The following is a 22,827-nucleotide window of genomic DNA, read 5'->3' on the forward strand; positions in this document are numbered from 1 at the left end:
TTGTTTGTTTGTTTTTTGCAGCTTCTTCCAAACTAATGGCACTTTTTGGTTTTGTCTTAGGTTTTATTGCAGTTTGTCTATGTTGACATGCCTTCCACTGACTATGTTAAAGTGTATGATGGTCCGACTAAATCATCACCTGTCCTCTTGGGGAAGACCTACGGGTTTGGGCCAATCTTACCTCTGATTTCATCAACGCGTAACATGCTTGTAGAGTTTGTGAACACAGCTGGTTCCCTAAACAGTAAATTTACTGCCATTTATACCACTTGTAAGTGTCTAACAATTATCCTGAAATGACCAAAAATATTTATCCAATGAAAAATGAATGGTCTTGACTTCCTGATCAAAATGAACAATTACCTCGGCCTATCACATTATCTAGCATCTTCTGCTTCTCCAGAGGCTGTTTGGTTAAGGGGATAAGTGGTGGTCGAACACATCTGGCACTGCCTATCCATAACTTCTAGGGACATGTAAAAATTTAACTTGTGGTGCCCAAAAGGAAAGACTTGCCATTGTTAAAAAGACAGAAACCATCAGCTCGCCCAAGGTAGGAAGTCATCATTGCACAGAGAACCTTGTAGTACGTCAAGTATCCTAATAGAAAAAATAGCAAATGCAGAAAAAACAATCCTTAAAAAAATTGAAGTTTATTGAATATCAATTAACATCCAAACCATCACCTTGAAAACAGCAGACGCATTTCAGACATCTTTAATCATTGCATGCATTGATTAAAGACGTCTGAAATGCGTTTTCGGTTTTCAAGTTGATGGTTTGGAATGTAATGGATGTTTTCATTAAGCTTCGATTATTTTTAAGGATCCTTTTTGCTGGATTTGCTATTCTTTTCTACTGAGATTTGCCATTCCCCCATAAATATTAGATGGGGTCCACTACAATACCCCACTACAATTAATCCAGAGAAACTAATTGGAAAGTAGTGAAAGGATAGTAGCAGTGATCATGAGCAATACCACTTCATTCACAGAAGGGATTTTAGTACCCCTATTCTACTGATTATTATGTTCCATGCCCGTAACAATTATAGATTTATACCCTTGTAGAGCTCATGTATAATATTAGGACCACCATAGAAAAGTGGCCAATTTATCTGTAATCAATAAAGAATAGGACCTGGATAAGATGCCGTGAGAAGTTAGGTTCAAAAATTGGATTCTACCTAAAGATATAACTGAAAACATTTTTTGTTATATTTTATTGTTCCTAATTGTTTGTTCTTTACTTTTCAGCAATTTAAGGCATTGGAAAATGAAATAATCCATGACCGGCACCAGCAGATATCAAGGAGGATATACTTATATTTGTTCAATTTGAACCCTTCATTTTGTAAATTGTCGTAGATGCTGTTATTTGATTAATTGAAACACCTAAAGGCTGTCCGGCATCTAAAGACATCTTCAAGTGGAGGGATGGTTTCAAAATAATAAAATTAGACAGCTCATAGACACTAACTTCACATGGATCTAGAGCAGGCCACATTGATGGTCCATTCGTAGGTCAACTGACTGCTGAGGTCTATAACTGGCTGCAGTGGTCAGGTGAGTGGAACACCATGCAAAGCACAGCCAATGAATCTCCTTTCAATCACCTAAGCGCTGCAGCCTATTATATGCTTCATAGATCAGGTGGCTGAACAATGGGACGCAGACCACCGATGCTGCCTCTAGTGAATTCAAGGTTAGATCCAGCTTTTATTTGATACCATCCCTTCCACCTAGAATTTCTTTCTTTGGAGATTGGACAACTCATTTAACATGTCTGTTGTTTTTAATAAACGACAAAATTTTGAAACCATTTTTTTTAAAACTTCCATGCACTCTTACAAAAGCTTAGTCTAAGGCAAAAAAAATTAGAGGTGTAACTCGAAGCTCCAGATCTTTAATTTACATTCTGTAATTTCTCCCACCTGTTAATAAATACAGGAGTTTTCTAATGTTTAGGTGCTATAGAGTTTAACCTCCCATAGTTTGATAATATAGTATGTCCATGCAGCAAGTAAGTGAAGAGTCGCACTGACTGTCCTAAAATTTCACTTTATTTTGGCAATTTTAAAACACCCAGACCAGGAGAGTAATCCGTGGAACAAAGAACTAGACGACGATGGTTTTGTGCACAAGCGCTTCAACAGGTCCCTAGGATGGTGAGTGCCACTCTTCCCTTACTTGCTGTGTAGGAAGCTAGCAGGTGTGTAGGATGCAGTAACATATAGGAGGCAGAGCAAGGGTTAACAGGTTCTTTATACAGTGGGGCAAAAAAGTATTTAGTCAGTCAGCAATAGTGCAAGTTCCACCACTTAAAAAGATGAGAGGCGTCTGTAATTTACATCATAGTTAGACCTCAACTATGGGAGACAAACTGAGAAAAAAAAATCCAGAAAATCACATTGTCTGGTTTTTTTATCATTTTATTTGCATATTATGGTGGAAAATAAGTATTTGGTCAGAAACAAACAATCAAGCTTTCTGGCTCTCACAGACCTGTAACTTCTTCTTTAAGAGTCTCCTCTTTCCTCCACTCATTACCTGTAGTAATGGCACCTGTTTAAACTTGTTATCAGTATAAAAAAACACCTGTGCACACCCTCAAACAGTCTGACTCCAAACTCCACTATGGTGAAGACCAAAGAGCTGTCAAAGGACACCAGAAACAAAATTGTAGCCCTGCACCAGGCTGGGAAGACTGAATCTGCAATAGCCAACCAGCTTGGAGTGAAGAAATCAACAGTGGGAGCAATAATTAGAAAATGGAAGACATTCAAGACCACTGATAATCTCCCTCGATCTGGGGCTCCACACAAAATCCCACCCCGTTGGGTCAGAATGATCACAAGAACGGTGAGCAAAAATCCCAGAACCACGCGGGGGGACCTAGTGAATGAACAGCAGAGAGCTGGGACCAATGTAACAAGGCCTACCATAAGTAACACACTACGCCACCATGGACTCAGATCCTGCAGTGCCAGACGTGTCCCACTGCTTAAGCCAGTACATGTCCGGGCCTGTCTGAAGTTTGCTAGAGAGCATGTGGATGATCCAGAGGAGTTTTGGGAGAATGTCCTATGGTCTGATGAAACCAAACTGGAACTGTTTGGTAGAAACACAACTTGTCGTGTTTGGAGGAAAAAGAATACTGAGTTGCATCCATCAAACACCATACCTACTGTAAAGCATGGTGGTGGAAACATCATGCTTTGGGGCTGTTTCTCTGCAAAGGGGCCAGGACGACTGATCCGGGTACATGAAAGAATGAATGGGGCCATGTATCGTGAGATTTTGAGTGCAAACCTCCTTCCATCAGCAAGGGTATTGAAGATGAAACGTGGCTGGGTCTTTCAACATGACAATGATCCAAAGCACACCGCCAGGGCAACGAAGGAGTGGCTTCGTAAGAAGCATTTCAAGGTCCTGGAGTGGCCTAGCCAGTCTCCAGATCTCAACCCTATAGAAAACCTTTGGAGGGAGCTGAAAGTCCGTGTTGCCAAGCGAAAAGCCAAAAACATCACTGCTCTAGAGGAGATCTGCATGGAGGAATGGACCAACATACCAACAACAGTGTGTGGCAACCTTGTGAAGACTTACAGAAAACGTTTGACCTCTGTCATTGCCAACAAAGGATTTATTACAAAGTATTGAGATGAAATTTTGTTTCTGACCAAATACTTATTTTCCACCATAATATGCAAATAAAATGATAAAAAAACAGACAATGTGATTTTCTGGATTTTTTTTTCTCAGTTTGTCTACCACAGTTGAGGTCTACCTATGATGTAAATTACAGACGCCTCTCATCTTTTTAAGTGGTGGAACTTGCACTATTGCTGACTGACTAAATACTTTTTTGCCCCACTGTATATATAAACAGTAATGGTACAAGCAGGGGGATAAGGGATGTAGATAGGATGATGGGGAAAGTCAAATGCAAAAGAAGATAACAAGTTAACTTATCAGTCTCTGTGCACTGGAAGAGGATGGCTGCAAAATCCCTCGGCGGTGCCGCAGGCGGCGCGGGATGTCTCAGATCCGGTCCCACACATGAGCGATGCACTTTCTCCTTGCAGTGACGAGTCCTCCGCACGTGATCTCCTGATCTGTGCACACGGTGGGGTAGCGGTGATGGTAAGCGGCACAGAAGAAGCAGAAAGTTCAGCCATCAAGGCCGCAGTAGTAGCACACAGTCCAGCGGACACAGCCACAGGCATGGGCCGGTCCTCAGTGGGCACCGCAAGGATGGGACTAAGCGATGCCTCTGCGGTGGCAAGTGGAGCCAAGGTATGCACTGTCTCTTGGTCACTACCCGGTGCGGAAGTCTTGCTAGGCTCAGGGTGGTCGGTATAAGCAGTCTCGCTGGCCAGGTGTGCAGTCAACCGTCTCACTACTCACAGGCTCGCTTCCTGCCAAGTGTCTCTTTTTCCGGCTCAGACTGCTATTTAAGTCGGACCTGCCCCCATCAGTCAGGTATCCTGAACTGCTCCTGTCAGACATCTCTTCCCCTGAATCAATGGTGACAGCTCCGACAGTTCTGGCCCAGAAACGCAAAAGGAACCATTAGCCTGGTTTTCCTCCCTACAGCTGCATGGACATTTGTTTTGTTTTTTCATGAGTTGGCACCCAGGAGTCTGATTTGGGCAGCCATTAAGCAGATTTGATGTTCACTAATAGCTGTGCACATGTGTTGCAGTTGTGCAGATCATTTTGTCTGAATTGATTATATAGTATGTACAGTTTGCCCAAACAGCATACCAACTTCCCATGAAGCAGAAGTCATTCTTCCCACCAACATTTAGAATAGAACATTTGAGACACTTAAACACTACCCCCAAGGAACACCACCAAAATAATCATTTTTGCATGTAGTTTTGCTAAAGTCCACGTCTGTTGTGTTCTGGGTTGCGAGATTATACTGATAAGTATGGCAAATACAGTTATCCAGCACAGTGTCACTTTGTCTAATCCTCTCCCGTTAAACATTTGTACCCAAGGATCAATATAGAATTGAAAAAATGCCAGTAAAGGGTAATGGAGCGCCCCCAGACGCAGGGCCGCGGGGTACTCGGTACCGGGCCTCTCTGTCTCAGTCCTGGGGTTGTCACGGTGGCTGGACCCGGTCCGTGACCCTGCTAAGGGGCGTCCAATGAAAGGTGTAGATGGTGGTGTGTGGTGCAGGTAGCAATAAATGACGAGGACACAGAGATGCAGTCTCTTTACCTCTTTACTGAAGGATTCAAGATCCTCAATCCAGAGTATGGTTAACAGGGCTGTCTGAGACCGGCCGGTCTGATGGCACCTCCAGAGTTCCCTTTGCAGGTGGAAATCTGTGCCTTCCTTCTAGCACCTGTGTGTTGTAGTACTTCCCTGCTGAGCACCACGGGATAGTCCTCACAACTGTTGTGTCTGTTCCTGATGTTCTTTCCCACAACTTATGTCTATTCTGATGTTCTTCTCCGTCCCCCAGATGATATGGATAGGACGCACCCGTATGACGGGTAGGCCTGGAGTTCTTCCGGGACCCTAGTGACGCCCCTCTCCCACAGTTGCCCCCTATGTCTGCTTAGGTGATTTAGGTGAGACAGCCAACCTATAATTAATTGTCCTGTCGTTGGTTTGAAGTAATGCTTGGAGCCCAATACTTCCTCGGCGTTCCCGGCCACCGGCTACGCGCCTCAATAGGATGTTGCCTCGATCTTACAGCACGACTCCTACTGGCTTTTATCTCCTTTTTGCTTTGATCTCGTTTCTCACTCCTTCACAATAAACCTCGCTTCTTGTCCTTTCTTGAGATACCGCCGCGATGTAGTGCAGGCGCGGTTCCTTAACGTTCTTTCCTGTTCGCTAGGCCTCTGTCAGGATCCCACCCCTGACAGGGACCCCCCTGAATCTTCCCCTGCAACACCCTCTGCCACAGGATGTTGCCTGGTTCCAACCCAGTCAGCTTCTCTCTAACTTCCTATCTAACCCCCAGTTTTACCAGACTGTGAGGAGTGGCCTAATGCATAGCGCCCTTAGCTCCCCCTGGTGGCCAGAATGTGAAGTGTATTGGTGTCTGTGATACCTGGTCAGGTGAACTCCTTCAGTGCCATCAGACGTACCATCACTCCCCTTAACGGCGGAAGATCAGTACTGCAACAACCAGGACTCTGGGGCACTGCAGTAATATTTCTTGTAAGGTATACGTTATGCATGGATTTCGTAATACACAGGTGTTAGAGTAAGGAAAGAGTTAATGTCTTCAGGCCTGCCAAATTTCACAGTTGTGGCTCATTCAGATGTAATTTGTCGTATGAATTCATTACATGCTTATTATAGTATTTGGCTCTGTTCATGTCAGTATATTTTTGTGGACTGAATGGTCCACACAAAATCACATAGAGAGGTCTTATTTTATCTGAGTCATTGACCAAAATCGCCAATGCAAGCCTACGGGTACATTAAACACAATCAGACGGCACATGAATTCCATCCGTGTTCTGTCTGTTTTCACGGACTGTTTTCTAGGAGAAGCTTGAGAAACCTTCATTTTTTTTTTAGTAATCTACGGTAAGTAACCATGGTGCTCCTGGTTTGTTGACATGCAGTGTGCCTCGTGTACTGATGAAATCTACACGTTCCATATTGCTTGCCTCACTGACAAGGTTGTTACCATCTCGCTTTGCTATAGAATGCAGTGCCTGCCCACAAGACCCTCTCAATGTACTCATGCATAGATGACCTCCAAAACTGCTTGCTCGTTCACTACCCAAGTATCTGAGCTTTGAGTTCCTATAGTCTTTTACGCCCTACTCACCCTCATTCATGATGTAAAGGTGTCCGAGGTTGTAGCCATAGGCAAGTGTCATAAGATCGACACCCCAGCACATTACAGAAAAAACAAGAGTTCTGGATGTGTGTGTGTATGCATGCCATGTTGCTATGGGTGCCTTCATCTTTAGGCCGCTGCCGTTCCACTCCTCACCAGTTCCATTAGACTTCAAGACAAGGACACCCGGTGAGTTCATAAAAACAAGGCACTCTACTTGGCATTGGCAACACACTTAGGTACACAAGGCAGAAGCAGTACACTGTACAACCTCTTCAGTCTTATACAGAGGTACGTTCTTACCGGTATTAAAACGCCAGAACTTTACATGTGGATGGTAAACAAGCAGAGCAATGAGATAAACCTCCATCTTCCCCCTGCAGGGACACACGGGTCAATATGTTACGGTGTGAAACCTGCACTCAAACAGCAGTCTGTGATCCGTTAACGATGGCCTCTACCGTGCCCTCAGCTGAGCAAGACCCTTCATTATAGGGCCTCCCACGTCTGGCCAATACTGGACTCACTTCATCCTTTAATTTCTCCCACAAATAGATTTCACCCTCTGTTATTTGCCTTTTTGTCCTTTTTTGATATTATTATTTAATAAAGTTTATTCATATTTGCATTTATTCCCTTACTTTATTGGATCTTTGTATGAATTGTTATATTTATACACAATAGTTTTAGTAGTTATTCTTATTTCATTTTTTTGATCCATACTTTTATCGGTGTTGTTAGATTTCACCCACTTGCCTGCTGAGCTGCATCTCAGTCAACTTAAAGGGAACCTGTCACCCCCAAAATCGATGGTAAGGTAAGCTCACCGTCATCAGGGGCTTATCTACAGCATTCTGTAATGCTGTAGATAAGCCCCGATGTTACCTGAAAGAGGAGAAAAAGACGTTAGATTATACTCACCCAGGGGCGGTCCCGCTGCGGTCCCGCTCCGATGGGCATCTCAGGTCCGGTACATCGCCTCCCATCTTCATTCCATGACGTCCTCTTCATGCCGCGGCTCCGGCGCAGGTGTACTTTGTCTGCCCTGTTGAGGACAGAGCAAAGTACTGCAGTGCGCAGGCGCCGGAAAGGTCAGAGAGGCCCGGGGCCTGCACACTGCAGTACTTTGCTCTACCCTCAACAGGGCAGACAAAGTACACCTGCGCCGGAGCCGCGGTGTGAATACCAGAAGAGGACGTCATGGAATGAAGATAGGCGGCGCCGGAGCGGACCTGAGACACCCATTTGACTGGACCGCAGCGGGACGGCCCCTGGGTGAGTATAATCTAATGTCTTTTTCTCCTCTTTCAGGTAACATTGGGGGCTTATCTACAGCATTACAGAATGCTGTAGATAAGCCCCTGATGACGGTGAGCTTACCTCACCATCGATTTTGGGGGTGACAGGTTCCCTTTAAAGGTCCTTGCTGCCTTGTGCCTCTCAGTTAACTTCTCACTAACTCTGTTCCTCTCCAGATTTATGCACACTCTCTACTCTTTTCCTATTTCACTAACTTCCTGTTTTCTGAAACTACCCAGAGATTCCCAATCTTCCTCCCCACTATGGGCCGGCCTTACAGTTAACGCTGACATTGTCCCTGCTGTCTGATGCTGGACAGACTCAACCTTTTACCTACATTCCATACAAGCGTAAAAAGGAAGACCGTAAAGATAAGTATCTTGGTACCGTGTAAGGGTATGTGTCCACGGGCCGTATTACATCCGGAATAGCTGCGGATTGAACGCTGCGTAGAGCCGCAGCGTTCAATCCGCAGCGTCCAGATGTTACAGCATAGTGGAGGGGATTTTATGAAATCCTGTCTCCACTATGCGTGCAAACACGCACTTGGCGGGGCGGCCCTGCGTTTCCGGACATGCGGCGCGTCTTTTTAGAACGCAGCATTTCCGTTTACCTTGCGGTGCCGCTGCGCCGCCGCAAGGTAAATCACAGGGCCCTATGTGTGGGGTGCGATGATTCCGGATGTGTGCAATGAACACATCCGGAATCATTGTGTCTACAGAAGGGGGTGGCGCTTTGGGCGGAGCGAGTTTTCCGCTCCGTCCAGAGCGCCGGCCATCCTGAACGTGGACACATACCCTAAGCCAGTAGATAGAAAAATATTTAGAATTGAGAGTACTCAGTGGTTGATACCTTTTAATGGCTAACTGAAAAGATGGTAACAAATTGCAAACTTTCGAGACTACTCAGGTCTATGCCTATGACTGTGTACAAGTTGGTGACTCTAGGTTCAGCACCTGTTCACACTTGATCTATGTTTGGATGTGACAGTCAGTTTTTTGACTGAGCACTCCGCCTCTTAGCCACAGGTGTTTTAATCGCAGCAGGTCCATTACCCCTCCACAGAGAGAGAGAAATTTAGTCTAAGAAGAGGTTTCACAGGTACCCATTCAGATGAAGACATTTGTTCTCAGCAGGGAAAGCGTAGGACCTGGTATACGAGAGATGCTGAAAAGTGGCTACCAGGTACACGTAAATTGGCCAATTTATGCGTTAAACGCTCTCATTTTTTCATATTTCTAGTGCAGTAATGCAGTCTAACATTCATTGTTTGTTTGACTGTGTACGAGTTGGTGACTCTAGGTTCAGCACCTGTTCACACTTGATCTATGTTTGGATGTGACGGTCAGTTTTTTGAAATATGCCTGATGAAGAGACCTGAGTAGTCTCGAAAGCTTGCAATTTGTGACCATCTTTTCAGTTAGCCATTAAAAGGTATCAACCACTGAGGACTCTCAATTCTAAAGGAAGACAGTGAAATCTTGTGGCCATTGATTATTACTGCAGCCCACAGGGAAATTAACACTGGTTCTTCTCCTCACAATGACACATCCTTCTCACAGTGAGACAACCTGGCCTTTCAGCCATGACCTCTGTGAAGTACAGGGGTCAGAAATGCAAAGCACAGTGCAGGATTGCAGTGTCACTGGAGTGTTTCTGGAGCTGCAGAATGTTGCAGATTCCCTACAGTAAGTACATTAGACTTATAATGATGGAAGAATGATGGAAGAAAGGTTTTAGAACATAATCATTAGTCCTAGAAACCCCTTATAGATGGACAAATTTTGGGGCCGAAAATAATTTTTGGGTTGCATTAAAAATATTCCACCGTTTGGCTTTTTATGGTATAAGCAAATTGGGTATTTTAGGCTATGTTCACATGTTGCGTTGTTTTGCATCATTTTTTATGGAAATTAAAAGCTGTTTTTTACAGTACTAGCAAAATCTATGAGATTTCAGAAATCTGATGCAGACATATTGTTTTTTTCCTGACTGAATTGGAAAATTGCTGCATTTTTCAAAACTTCCACATGTAGTGGGACCTATAAATAATCCGATCACCACTATGGTACTATTATGCAATGAATTTTATTAAACATTATACAACATGAGATAAAATTACTACATGAATGAAAGGTGCACAATCCAATAAAAGGGACTATACTGCCATAGATAACTGCAAAAAACTCAGGCTATTTGCTGTATATATAACATGTGACATGCCCATATGATGATATGGGGATCTATGAATGGAACTCAATCACTATCCAGGAGACAAGGCTCAATAATGTGATGTCCTGTATTAGACCCCGCAAAAAGACATGGCGCATGAAAGAAAAAAAGAAGGAATATTACCTAAATGTTTGCCTGCTGCAATCACCGTGGCGTCCCTCTGCCCCGACGCGCGTTTCGCGTTTGCTTCACGCCTTATAGGTCCCACTACATGTGGAAGTCTTGTTGGGTGGTACTTGTATCCTCCATGTAGAGGAATTAGTTTTGGTGAACTATTGAGCACTAACGTGTGAACATATTTTTCAAAACTGTAGTATGTTACTTCTTTCAGTGTTTTTGCAGTGTTTTTTTTCACCCATTGAAAGCAATGGATAAGTGCAAAAAGAAGCAAAAAGATAGGTATCAGGTTTTGCTGCATTTTTGGTTGAGAAAACTCAGGAGCAACATGCACTAAAATCTATCAGCATGTAAAACACAGCAAAAAACAAAAAAACTGCAGCAAAAGTACAGCAAAGCCTACTTTTTTAAGCAACTTTTTTTTTTAACAAAAGAACGGGTTTTACCTGTATAAAAAAAACACAGCAAAAATGCAATGTGTGAACATAGCCTTAGATATCAGTGTACCAATTTTTGAAGCAGGATACATTTCAGAAAAATGCTGGCTTTTTTTAAAAAGCTCAAAGAGACTGAACATATGCAAAGCAAGTTGTTTTGACATTCCTGTCCATGTAATTTTTTTCAGTGTTTTTTAAGTAGTTTTTCACTTACATGCTGTCCATTTTTCATGGACCTTTTGACAGGAGAAGCTTGAGAAACCCCCATCAGTTTTTTTTTGCAACTGAGAAAAACTGATAAAATTCGGACCAAACTAATTGTGATGGTAAATACTGACGTTTGGAGAGTTCTTTGCATACGAGAAACATCACTCACATCTGAATAACGCTATGTGCACACTTTGCGGATTCCACTGCGGATTTTTCCGCAGCGGAATTCCAAAATCCGCAGTGAAAACCCGTCGCGGTTTTTACTGCGGATTTATCGCGGTTTTTACTGCGGATTCTTATGCGGTTTTTCATCTGCATTTTCCTATTGGAGCAGGTGAAAATCCGCAGAAAAGAAGTGACATGCTGCGGAATGTAATCCGCTGCGTTTCCGCGTGTTTTTTTCCGCAGCATGTGCACAGCGTTTTTTGTTTCCCATAGGTTTACATTGTACTGTAAACTCATGGGAAACTGCTGCGGATCCGCAGCAGCAAAATCCGCAAAGTGTGCACATAGCCTAAGACCTTTGTCATGATTCTCAATGGCGAGAGAACATAGCCCAGCATATATGAGAACTAGCTCTTGGAAGATGGAAACTATACTGACCATGAACTAAACCTGCCGCACAACTAGAAGTGGCCGGGTAGCATGCCTACGTTTTTTATCCCTAGATGCCCAGCGCCAGCCGGAGAACTACCTAATCCTAGCAGAGGAAAAGACAGTCCTGGCTCACCTCTAGAGAAATTTTCCCAAAAGGCAGACAGAGGCCCCCACATATATTGGCGGTGATTTTAGATGAAATGACAAACGAAGTATGAAAATAGGTTTAGCAAAATCGAGGTCCGCTTACTAGATAGCATGAAGACAGAAAGGGCACTTTCATGGTCAGCAGAAAACCCTATCAAAACACCATCCAGAAATTACTTTAAGACTCTAGCATTAACTCATAACACCAGAGTGGCAATTTCAGCTCACAAGAGCTTTCCAGACACAGTAACGAAACAGCAGCTGTGAACAGGAACAAAATGCAAAAACACACAAGGACAAAAGTCCAACTTAGCTAGGAGTTGTCTAGTAGCAGGAACATGCACAGAAGGCTTCTGATTACATTGTTGACCGGCATGAAACTGACAGAGGAGCAAGGTTATATAGCGACTCCCACATCCTGATAGGAGCAGGTGAACAGAGGGGATGATGCACACAAGTACAATTCCACAAGTGGCCACCGGGGGAGCCCAGAATCCAATTTCACAACAGTACCCCCCCCTCAAGGAGGGGGCACCGAACCCTCACCAGAACCACCAGGGCGATCAGGATGAGCCCTATGAAAGGCACGGACAAGATCGGAGGCATGAACATCAGAGGCAGTGACCCAAGAATTATCCTCCTGACCGTATCCCTTCCATTTGACCAGATACTGGAGTTTCCGTCTGGAAACACGAGAGTCCAAGATCTTTTCCACAACGTACTCCAACTCACCCTCAACCAACACCGGAGCAGGAGGCTCAACGGAAGGCACAGCCGGTACCTCATACCTGCGCAACAATGACCGATGAAAAACATTATGAATCGAAAAGGATGCAGGGAGGTCCAAACGGAAGGACACAGGGTTAAGAATCTCCAATATCTTGTACGGGCCGATGAACCGAGGCTTAAACTTAGGAGAAGAAACCCTCATAGGGACAAAACGAGAAGACAACCACACCAAGTCCCCAACACAAAGCCGAGGACCAACACGACGACGGCGGTTGGCAAAAAGCTGAGTCTTCTCCTGGGACAACTTCAAATTGTCCACCACCTGCCCCCAAATCTGATACAACCTCTCCACCACAGCATCCACTCCAGGACAATCCGAAGATTCCACTTGACCGGAGGAAAATCGAGGATGAAACCCCGAATTACAGAAAAACGGGGACACCAAGGTGGCAGAGCTGGCCCGATTATTGAGGGCGAACTCCGCCAAAGGCAAAAAAGCAACCCAATCATCCTGATCCGCAGACACAAAACACCTCAAATATGTCTCCAAGGTCTGATTAGTCCGCTCAGTCTGGCCATTAGTCTGAGGATGGAAAGCAGACGAAAAAGACAAATCTATGCCCATCCTAGCACAGAATGCCCGCCAAAATCTAGACACGAATTGGGTCCCTCTGTCAGAAACGATATTCTCCGGAATACCATGCAAACGAACAACATTTTGAAAAAACAGAGGAACCAACTCGGAAGAAGAAGGCAACTTAGGCAAGGGAACCAGATGGACCATCTTAGAGAAACGGTCACACACCACCCAGATGACAGACATCTTCTGAGAAACAGGCAGATCCGAAATAAAATCCATCGAGATGTGCGTCCAAGGCCTCTTCGGGATAGGCAAGGGTAACAACAATCCACTAGCCCGAGAACAACAAGGCTTGGCCCGAGCACAAACGTCACAAGACTGCACAAAGCCTCGCACATCTCGTGACAGGGAAGGCCACCAGAAGGACCTTGCCACCAAATCCCTGGTACCAAAGATTCCAGGATGACCTGCCAACGCAGAAGAATGAACCTCAGAGATGACTCTACTGGTCCAATCATCAGGAACAAACAGTCTACCAGGTGGGCAACGATCAGGTCTATCCGCCTGAAACTCCTGCAAGGCCCGCCGCAGGTCTGGAGAAACGGCAGACAATATCACTCCATCTTTAAGGATACCTGTGGGCTCAGAATTACCAGGGGAGTCAGGCTCAAAACTCCTAGAAAGGGCATCCGCCTTAACATTCTTAGAACCCGGTAGGTAAGACACCACAAAATTAAACCGAGAGAAAAACAACGACCAGCGCGCCTGTCTAGGATTCAGGCGCCTGGCAGACTCAAGGTAAATTAAATTTTTGTGGTCAGTCAATACCACCACCTGATGTCTGGCCCCCTCAAGCCAGTGACGCCACTCCTCAAAAGCCCACTTCATGGCCAAAAGCTCCCGATTCCCAATATCGTAATTCCGCTCGGCGGGCGAAAATTTACGGGAAAAAAAAGGCACAAGGTCTCATCACGGAGCAGTCGGAACTTCTCTGCGACAACACCGCCCCAGCTCCGATTTCAGAAGCGTCGACCTCAACCTGAAAAGGAAGAGCAACATCAGGCTGACGCAACACTGGGGCGGAAGAAAAGCGGCGCTTGAGCTCCCGAAAGGCCTCCACAGCATCAGGGGACCAATCAGCAACATCAGCACCCTTCTTAGTCAAATCAGTCAATGGTTTTACAACATCAGAAAAACCAGCAATAAATCGACGATAAAAGTTAGCAAAGCCCAAAAATTTCTGAAGACTCTTAAGAGAAGAGGGTTGCGTCCAATCACCAATAGCCTGAACCTTGACAGGATCCATCTCGATGGAAGAGGGGGAAAAAATGTATCCCAAGAAGGAAATCTTTTGAACCCCAAAAACACACTTAGAACCCTTCACACACAAGGAATTAGACCGCAAAACCTGAAAAACCCTCCTGACCTGCTGGACATGAGAGTCCCAGTCATCCGAAAAAATCAGAATATCATCCAGATACACAATCATAAATTTATCCAAATAATCGCGGAAAATGTCATGCATAAAGGACTGGAAGACTGAAGGGGCATTTGAAAGACCAAAAGGCATCACCAAATACTCAAAATGGCCCTCGGGCGTATTAAATGCGGTTTTCCACTCATCCCCCTGCTTGATTCGCACCAAATTATACGCCCCACGGAGATCAATCTTAGAGAACCACTTGGCCCCCTTTATACGAGCAAACAAATCAGTAAGCAGTGGTAACGGATATTGATATTTAACCGTGATTTTATTCAAAAGTCGATAATCAATACACGGCCTCAAAGAGCCGTCTTTCTTAGACACAAAGAAAAAACCGGCTCCTAAGGGAGATGACGAAGGACGAATATGTCCCTTTTCCAAGGACTCCTTTATATATTCTCGCATAGCCGCGTGTTCAGGCACAGACAGATTAAATAAACGACCCTTAGGGTATTTACTACCCGGGATCAAGTCTATGGCACAATCGCACTCCCGGTGCGGAGGTAGTGAACCAACCTTGGGTTCTTCAAAAACGTCACGAAAGTCAGACAAGAATTCAGGAATCTCAGAGGGAATAGATGATGAAATGGAAACCAAAGGTACGTCCCCATGCGTCCCTTTACATCCCCAGCTTAACACAGACATAGCTCTCCAGTCGAGGACTGGGTTATGAGATTGCAGCCATGGCAATCCCAGCACCAAAACATCATGTAGATTATACAGCACCAGAAAGCGAATAACCTCCTGGTGATCCGGATTAACACGCATAGTCACTTGTGTCCAGTATTGTGGTTTATTACTAGCCAATGGGGTGGAGTCAATCCCTTTCAGAGGTATCGGAGCCTCCAATGGCTCCAAATCATACCCACAGCGTTTGGCAAAGGACCAATCCATAAGACTCAAAGCAGCGCCAGAGTCGACATAGGCGTCCGCGGTAATAGATGACAAAGAACAAATCAGGGTCACAGATAGAATAAACTTAGACTGTAAAGTGCTAATAGAAACAGACTTGTCAGGCTTCTTAGTACGCTTAAAGCATGCTGATATAACATGAGTTGAATCACCACAATAGAAGCACAACCCATTTTTTCGTCTAAAATTCTGCCGCTCGCTTCTGGACAGAATTCTATCACATTGCATATTTTCTGGCGTTTTCTCAGTAGACACCGCCAAATGGTGCACAGGTTTGCGCTCCCGCAGACGCCTATCGATCTGAATAGCCATCGTCATGGACTCATTCAGACTCGCAGGCACAGGGAACCCCACCATAACATCCTTAATGGCATCAGAGAGACCTTCTCTGAAAATCGCCGCCAGGGCGCACTCATTCCACTGAGTAAGCACAGACCATTTGCGGAATTTTTGGCAGTATATTTCAGCTTCATCTTGCCCCTGAGACAAGGACATCAAGGCCTTTTCCGCCTGAAGCTCTAAATGAGGTTCCTCATAAAGCAACCCCAAGGCCAGAAAAAACGCATCCACATTGAGCAACGCAGGATCCCCTGGTGCCAATGCAAAAGCCCAGTCCTGAGGGTCGCCCCGGAGCAAGGAAATTACAATCCTGACCTGCTGTGCAGGGTCTCCGGCAGAGCGAGACTTCAGGGACAAAAACAATTTGCAATTATTTTTAAAATTTTGAAAGTGAGATCTATTCCCCGAGAAGAATTCAGGCAAAGGAATTCTAGGCTCAGACATAGGTGCATGAACAACAAAATCTTGCAAATTTTGTACCTTTGTGGCGAGATTATTCAAACCTGTAGCTACACTCTGAAGATCCATTTGAAACAGGTGAACACAGAGCCATTCAAGGATTAGAAGGAGAGAAAGAGAGGAAGGCTGCAGTATAGGCAGACTAGCAAATGATTCAATTAAGAGCACACTCAGAACTAGAGGGAAAAAAAAAAAAAAAAAAATTGTAGCAGACTTCTTTTTTCTCTCCTTTCTCAGCCAGTAATTTAACCCTTTTTTGGGCCGGTCAAACTGTCATGATTCTCAATGGCGAGAGAACATAGCCCAGCATATATGAGAACTAGCTCTTGGAAGATGGAAACTATACTGACCATGAACTAAACCTGCCACACAACTAGAAGTGGCCGGGTAGCATGCCTACGTTTTTTATCCCTAGATGCCCAGCGCCAGCCGGAGAACTACCTAATCCTAGCAGAGGAAAAGACAGTCCTGGCTCACCTCTAGAGAAATTTTCCCAAAAGGCAGACAGAGGCCCCCACATATATTGGCGGTGATTTTAGATGAAATGACAAACGAAGTATGAAAATAGGTTTAGCAAAATCGAGGTCCGCTTACTAGATAGCATGAAGACAGAAAGGGCACTTTCATGGTCAGCAGAAAACCCTATCAAAACACCATCCAGAAATTACTTTAAGACTCTAGCATTAACTCATAACACCAGAGTGGCAATTTCAGCTCACAAGAGCTTTCCAGACACAGTAACGAAACAGCAGCTGTGAACAGGAACAAAATGCAAAAACACACAAGGACAAAAGTCCAACTTAGCTAGGAGTTGTCTAGTAGCAGGAACATGCACAGAAGGCTTCTGATTACATTGTTGACCGGCATGAAACTGACAGAGGAGCAAGGTTATATAGCGACTCCCACATCCTGATAGGAGCAGGTGAACAGAGGGGATGATGCACACAAGTACAATTCCACAAGTGGCCACCGGGGGAGCCCAGAATCCAATTTCACAACAGACCTTATTCTGCTCATCACAATGGTTCTTCTACTTGCTTTTGTGGTTAGGATTAAAGAAACATTAGTTAAGAATTAAGACAAAGGCCAAAATGTAAAATAGCAAAATAAAACAGATAGGAATAATGGAGTATTAAAAACAATTTTATTCAAATTATACATTTTCCGAGTTGACAACAAAAGTCTGCAGTCAATTTGTTGAATCTAGACTGCTGAATCATGACAGTGTGTCATGTACACACGGTCACAATTTGCATGCATGTGGTTACGTGCCGAATGGATGGGTGCTGCCTCACTCAATACAAGTGCATGGAGGCCATAGCCTTCGAGTCATAATGTGGCTGCAAGTTTCAAATTGCTTACTTGCGGTCTCTTGACTGTGTGCACTGTGAGGATCCGCAGATCCGCAAATCACAGACTTGTGACTGCTGACTTGTACCCCAAGCTTGTACAACCATTTTAATTTTTACTCCTCTTACTCCTCTTACCTTTTGCTTTCCGGCTACATTCTGGTCAGATCCCCTGAAGCAGAGCTTTAACCCCTTAAGCCCCAAGGGTGGTTTGCACGTTAACGACCGGGCCAATTTTTACAATTCTGACCACTGTCCCTTTATGAGGCTATAACTCTGGAACGCTTCAACGGATCTTGGCGACTCTGAGAATGTTTTCTCATGACATATTGTACTTCATGATAGCGGTAAAATTTCTTCGATATAACATGCGTTTATTTATGAAAAAAATGGAAATTTGGCCAAAATTTTGAAAATTTTGCAATTTTCCAACTTTGAAATTTTATGCTCTTAAATCACAGAGATATGTCACACAAAATACTTAATAAGTAACCTTTCCCACATGTCCACATTACATCAGCACAATTTTGGAAACAAAATTTTTTTTTGTTAGGGAGTTATAAGGGTTAAAAGTTGACCAGCAATTTCTCATTTTTACAACACCAATATTTTTTAGGGACCACATCACATTTGAAGTCATTTTAAGGGGTATATATGATAGAAAATAACCAAGTATGACACCATTCTAAAAACTGCACCCCTCAAGGTGCTCAAAACCACATTCAAGAAGTTTATTAACCCTTCTGGTGTTTTACAGGAATTTTTGGAATGTTTAAAAAAAAAATAACATTTTACTTTTTTTCACAAAAAAATGTACTTCAGCTCCAATTTGTTTTATTTTACCAAGAGTAACAGGAGAAAATGGACCCCAAAAGTTGTACAATTTGTCCTGAGTACGCCGATACCCCATATGTTGGGGTAAACCACTGTTTGGGTGCATGGCAGAGCTCGGAAGGGAAGAAGCGCCGTTTGACTTTTCAATGCAAAATTGACTGGAATTGAGATGGGACGCAATGTTGCGTTTGGAGAGCCCCTGATGTGCCTAAACATTAAAACCCCCCACAAGTGACACCATTTTGGAAAGTAGACCCCTAAGGAACTTATCTAGATGTGTGGTGAGCACTTTAACCCACCAAGTGCTTCACAGAAGTTTATAATGCAGAGCCGTAAAAATAAAAATGTTTTTTTCACAAATATGATTTTTTCGCCCCCAATTTTTTATTTTCCCAAGGGTAAGAGAAGAAATTGGACCCCAAAAGTTGTTGTGCCATTTGTCCTGAGTACGCTGATACCCCATATGTGGGGGTAAACCACTGTTTGGGCACATGGCAGAGCTCAGAAAGGAAGGAGTGCCATTTGACTTTTCAATGCAAAATTGACTGGAATTAAGATGGGACATCATGTCACGTTTGGAGAGCCCCTGATGTGCCTAAACATTGAAACCCCCCACAAGTGACACCATTTTGGAAAGTAGACCTCCTAAGGAACTTATCTAGATGTGTTTTGACAGCTTTGAACCCCCAAGTGTTTCACTACAGTTTATAACGCAGAGCCGTGAAAATAAAAATTCTTTTTTTTCACAAAAATTATTTTTTAGCCCCCAGTTTCGTATTTTCCCAAGGGTAACAGGAGAAATTGGACACCAAAAGATGTTATCCAATTTGTCCTGAGTACGCTGATACCTCATATGTGGGGGTAACCACTGTTTCGGCGCATGGCAGAGCTCGGAAGGGAAGGAGCGTGATTTGGAATGGAGACTTAGATGGATTGGTCTGCAGGCGTCACGGTGCATTTGCAGAGCCTCTGATGCACCTAAACAGTAGAAATCCCCCACAAGTGACCCTATATTGGAAACTAGACCCCCAAAGGAACTTATCTAGATGTGTTGTGAGAACTTTGAACCCCCAAGTGTTTCACTACAGTTTATTATTGCAAAACAATGGGGAGACAAAAAGCGCAATAGGGTCTTATCCACGTTACATAGAGGAGAATATACACCGAATTTGCTCACCTTGTTAGGATGAGATTAGAGCATGTAGATAGCGGCTGCTGCAGATCCACAGGTCTTCACCGACCAGAGAAATTAATGTCTTCAAAAGGAGATTTGTAGTTAAATTTCCGCGCTGCCGCTAAGATGAATTTCAGGAGAGTATAGTTGATTCACAGTGGTTTTATTCAACGCGTTTCAGGGGTCTCATGCCCCCTTCATCAGGAAATACCACACAGAATATACAGGCATCACAGGTATAAATAGTTTTGCTAGGTTAAAAAAATGAGCTCCACCAGGTCAGATGACTCAGTGTCAAAGTTCAATGATAACACACAATTAACAATTCAAACGATTAGAGAGGTATATACAATGACAAAATACAATGACTTCTTTTATGTTTCTTGACAATAGTTCCAAATTTGCAACATTACTACAGTTTATAACGCAGAGTCGTGAAAATAAAAAATATTTTTTTTCCCACAAAAATGTTTTTTTAGCCCCCCAAATTTTTATTTTCCCAAGAATAACAAGAAAAATTGGACCCCAATAGTTGTTGTCCAATTTGTCCTGAGTATGCTGATACCCCATATGTTGGGGTAAACCCCTGTTTTGGCGCACAGGAGAGTTCGGACGGGAAGGAGCACTGTTTTACTTTTTCAGCGCAGAATTGGATGGAATTGAGATCGGACGCCATGTTGCGTTTGGAGAGCCCTGATGTGGCTAAACAGTAGAAACCCCCAATTTTAACTGAAACCCTATCCCAAACACACCCCTAACCCTAATCCCAACCATAACCCTAACCACACCCCTAACCCTGACACACCCCTAACCCTAATCCCAACCGTAAATGTAATCCAAACCCTAACCCTAACTTTAGCCCCAACCCTAACTTTAGCCCCAACCCTAACTGTAGCCCTAACCTTAACTTTAGCCCCAACCCTAACCCTAACTTTAACCCCAGCCCTAACTTTAGCCCCAACCCTAACTGTAGCCCTAATCTTGTAGCCCTAACCCTAGCCCCAACCCTAACCCCAACCCTAACCCCAACCCAAACCCTAGCCCTAACCCTAGCCCTAACCCTAGCCCCAACCCTAGCCCCAACCCTAGCCCCAACCCTAACCCTAGCCCTAACCCTAGCCCTAACCCTAACCCTAGACCTAACCCTAATGGGAAAATGGAAATAAATACATATTTTAATTTTTTTTATGTTTCCCTAACTAAGGGGGTGATGAAGGGGGGTTTGATTTTCTTTTATAGCGGGTTTTTTAGCGGATTTTTATGATTGGTAGCTGTCAAACACTAAAAGACGCTTTTTATTGCAAAAAATATTTTTTGCGTTACCACATTTTGAGACCTATAATTTTTCCATATTTTGGTCCACAGAGTCACGTGGGTCTTGTTTTTTGCGGGAAGAGTTGACGTTTTTATTGGTACCATTTTTGGGCATGTGACATTTTTTGATCGCTTTTTATTCCGATTTTTGTGAGGCAGAATGACCAAAAACCAGCTATTCATGAATTTCTTTTGGGGGGGGCTTTATACCGTTCAACGTTTGGTAAAATGAATAAAGCAGTTTTATTCTTCGGGTCAGTACGATTACAGCGATACCTCATTTCCTTAATTTTTTTTATATTTTGGTGCTTTTATACGATAAAAACTATTTTATAGAAAAAATAATTATTTTTGCATCGCTTTGTTCTGAGGACTATAACTTTTTTATTTTTTTGCTGATGATGCTGTATGGCAGCTCGTTTTTTGCAGGACAAGATGTCGTTTTCAGTGGTACCATGGTTATTTATATCTGTCTTTTTGATTGCGTGTTATTCCACTTTTTGTTCGGCGGTATGATAATAAAGCGTTGTTTTTTGCCTCTTTTTTTTTTTTTTCTTTTTACGGTGATCACTGAAGGGGTTAACTAGTGGGCCAGTTTTATAGGTCGGGTCGTTACGGACACAGCGATACTAAATATGTGTACTTTTATTGTTTTTTTTATTTAGATAAAGAAATGTATTTATGGGAACAATATTTTTTTTTCTCTTTATTTAGGAATTTTTTTTTTTTTTTACACATTTAAAAATTTTTTTTTTTACTTTTCTACTTTGTCCCAGGGGGTACATCACTGTATAGTGACAGATCGCTGATCTGACACTTTGCAGAGCACTGTGTCAGATCAGCGATCTGACGTGCCCTTCTCCTGGCTTACAGGCCCCTGCTTTGAGCAGGCACTTGGTAAGCCACTTCCCTGTAGGACTCGGAAGTAGCCCCGTGGCCATTTTGGATCCGGGGCCTGCAGGGAGGAGACGCTCGGTACAAGGTGAGCACATTGCCTTGTACCGATCGTCTCAGGGAAGCACGCAGGGAGCCCTTTCCCTGTGCGATGCTTCCCTGTACCGCCGGATCACTGCGATCATGTGGCCTCCCTTTTCTGAGCTGGAATTTTGTGAGACACGAGCAAGGGGGTATTTGCTGTGAACGGGAGGATGCTCCCTATTTCCGGACTACATTTGAAGATCGGACCTCTATGTAGACTGGAGCGCCCCCACTGTCGCAGGGCCGAGGGGTACCCGTTACCAGGCCTCTCTGTCTCGGTTCTGGGATTGTCACGGTGGCTAGACCCGGTCCGTGACCCTGCTGAGGGACGTCCAATGAAAGTTGAGAGTGATGATGTGTGGTGCAGGTCGCGATGAATAACGAGGACACGGGGTTGCAGTCTCTTTACCTCTTTACTGAAGGTTTCGAGATACTCAATCCAGAGCACTGTTAACAGGGCTGGCTGAGACCGGCCGGTCCAAAGGCACATCCGGAGTTCCCTGAACAGGTGGGAATCAGTGTCTACCTTCTAGCGCCTGTGTGTTGTAGTCCTTCCCTGCTGAGCACCCCGGGATAGTCCTCACAACTGTTGTGTCTGTCTCTGATGTTCTCTCTCTCCGTCCCCCAGATGATATGGTTAGGACGCACCCATATGACGGGGTAGGCCTGGAGTTCTTCCGGGACCCTAGAGTCACCCCTCTCCCACAGCTGCCTCCGTTGTCTGCTTAGGTGTTTAAGTGAGACAGCCAACCTATAATTGGCTGTCCTGTCGTGGTTTGAAGTAATGCTTAGAGTCTCTTACTTTCTCGGCGTTCCGG

The sequence above is a fragment of the Ranitomeya variabilis genome, chromosome 2 (assembly GCF_051348905.1).
Source record: "Ranitomeya variabilis isolate aRanVar5 chromosome 2, aRanVar5.hap1, whole genome shotgun sequence".
In the NCBI taxonomy this organism is placed as follows: domain Eukaryota; kingdom Metazoa; phylum Chordata; class Amphibia; order Anura; family Dendrobatidae; genus Ranitomeya; species Ranitomeya variabilis.